The 2,624-nt window shown below is 40.2% G+C and overlaps 1 long non-coding RNA gene across 1 annotated transcript; it reads left to right on the top strand.

The window, feature by feature from the left end:
* Nucleotides 1-380: 380 nt before the first annotated feature.
* LOC144145058 (uncharacterized) lies at nucleotides 381-2,363 on the top strand. Its single transcript, XR_013317412.1, has 3 exons — nucleotides 381-568; nucleotides 1,105-1,166; nucleotides 2,215-2,363. It is a non-coding gene; the product is annotated as an uncharacterized LOC144145058 (long non-coding RNA).
* The last annotated feature ends 261 nt before the right edge of the window (nucleotides 2,364-2,624 follow it).

Genomic DNA, 2,624 nt, shown 5'->3' with positions numbered 1-2,624 from the left:
CACGTTCAGTACAACGGTCTCAAAATTTCGTATTTTTCCAAACTGCACTATCAGTCGGGATTCCGTGGCGGTAATGACATGTTATTTTCAGCGCTTCCTGCCTCCATGAACGTCGCTAGCTGCATTGGGATATTTAAACAATAACTTCTAAATTACTTTTTCCGGCATTCAATAACCTTAGTTTGGGTACCGGATAAAGGCTGGCGATGACGTGTCTTGATGAGGAGATTGACATGTTTTTCTTGGGTACAAAGGGCAACGGTACAAATGGTAACGTTTGCACTTCAATTTATGGTGACTCAGATGTCATTTTCTTCTAACGTATTCTCTCTACGATAAAAACAGGGACGACGTGCATTGCACTTCGGATTTACAGGTGCTATGCCAATAGAGATTTTTTTTTTAATTTTTTGACTTCCCTTTTGTCTTTCATCTCAGCAAACGCTTAGTGATTGGCTGTACCATTTTTTAGTAGGGCAGTCGTGTATAAAAAGGCACGCCAATTTCCAAACTTTACCAGCTATTGAAGTAAATTTGTGCCTTGTTCTTGTGTAAGGAATTCGCATTGGTAAGGAAAGCATTAACCATACTTTCTTAGCGTTACTTGATTTTGTTATTTTTTATTTTTAAATTATCATCACAACAGTTATAGATAGTGCAAATGTATTTTTGTTATATTTAGCTGCTAACTACAAAATAATTCTTAGTCAAAGACAAAGTTCATAGATTTTAGAAGGAAAACATCATAGAACTGCTATATAACAACCTTTTCTACTTAGAAGAATAATTTTATTGTGTGTACTCAATAAGTTGTTATGATAAAATAATAACACTCCACGGTTTGACCAAATCAGCTGAATTTAAAAAGGTTCCATCGACGGCACTAAAATATAACTGTTCCGTATTTGTGCAATGCCAATTTGATGGCAAACAAATTTGGCTAATATGATTAATGCACGTAAAATACTTATCGCCTATTACGTAGTTCAGTGCATATCTCTATGATGTGACAAAATAGAACTTTATTATGTATTCCCCACCACCGTTGCCGGTTTAAAATTTTAATTAAAAGGGAATTCCGTTTTTGTTTTCGCTTTTTCGCAGAAGAGACATGATGGCTCGATTCTTTGGACTCCCACTTCTGCTTCTCGTCGCTGTCATCCTAGGTGACGCTTTTCAAACATGATTCAAATCAAATATTTTCTAATGAAGTTGATTTCTTGTGTCTTACGTTAGTGTTCGATGGAGTTTCTTACTAATGGCAGACCTGTACTGAATAAATGAGCCAACATGTCTATTTAAAAAAAGAGAAAAGATTTCATGTGATGTTCTCGCTAATTCTGAAGCAGTATACAGTTGAAACCTCGGGAATGACTGAGAACGAATAATTTTTGTAAAACCGGCCAATGCATCGCAGTATAACAGCGCACTAATTATTTAGCGGAAGATGTAGCATTTATAGCGGCACAAAGACTCTACGTCAAGAAGCTGAAAAGGAGATAGATGTCACTATGTCTAACATTTACAGCACAGCCCAAATTTCGTTGTGTGGGTTTAGGTTCTGAGAAAGAATGTAGACTGTTTTCGAAACATTTAAAGGAGTAGTGTTGATTTTGGTGCAAGCTTGCGTTGTCTACGGAGACAGACAGAATGGACTTTTATGCAACAATACACCATGTCTGAAAAGCATTTGTCAGCTTTGATGCTGGCACCGCTTACGAACGTGGGTATTCGATACTTCCATTTGCTTCCCCAATTTGCTCAGAACAGCATAAATAGGCCAATAGACGTTGACTCCCTGTGAGACAAAACTACGCGTACTTTTCAGACAAAATGCGTAGTTCAGTTTATGATTTGCAGGATATACCTTCAGGAATTGTATTATGCCAAAACACCAAAAACGTGTCATCAGAGTTTAACCAGCAAGCGTTTTCTACATTTCCCGCGCACGTTCGACTTGAAATGCGGGCAGTCCACTTTAAGGCTCGCTAAAATAAAGGACTCGGAAACGGTTACAATGTTGCTATCCGTACACCTGCAATTACAATGGCAACTGTAGCCATTTTTTCTGCAATTAAATAAACGGAACAAAGCTCTCTATTATATAAAGTTTGAGGGCGCTGTTTAAAACAGGTACAGGCGGACACAACCATTTAGACTCTGCTTCTGTAATAGCTTCCACGCTTTGACCTTACTTCGATTCTCTTTGCTTAGCCCTCACTGCAACGCCGGCCGCAGCCCTCGGTGGTGGAGTTGGAGGAGGCCGTGCTGAAGAAGCAATGGCCCGCGCCGAGGAACTGGCGGCACAGAAGTAGAGCAGCCTGCAACATTCAAAATGAGAAGAGATCGAGTGCCTGAAGATGGAGAGCAATAAAGCTTGAAAAAAGTGCTTTCCTGTACTCCTCTGCTTTTGAACACCTCTGCTTTTGAAACTAGACTGGGCAGGCTCACGTGGACCGCTCGGGGAACGTAGGCCTGTTGTGCCAAAAAAGATGATATGGCTTCCACACGTTGAATTCTACTGCATTGCCGAACGGGATCGCGCAGCGGCACTTCAAATTCTTCCGAAAGTTTTTAGGCTTTGCAGCAGTCGCCGGCACATTTACGTCGACGTCGTCTTCGCT

This window comes from Haemaphysalis longicornis, unplaced genomic scaffold (genome assembly GCF_048455015.1).
Source record: "Haemaphysalis longicornis isolate Haplotype H1 unplaced genomic scaffold, Haemaphysalis longicornis Haplotype H1 scaffold_7, whole genome shotgun sequence".
NCBI lineage: Eukaryota > Metazoa > Arthropoda > Arachnida > Ixodida > Ixodidae > Haemaphysalis > Haemaphysalis longicornis.
Note: the sequence above shows the minus strand (reverse complement) of the source record. Positions and strands in the feature narration are given on the sequence as shown.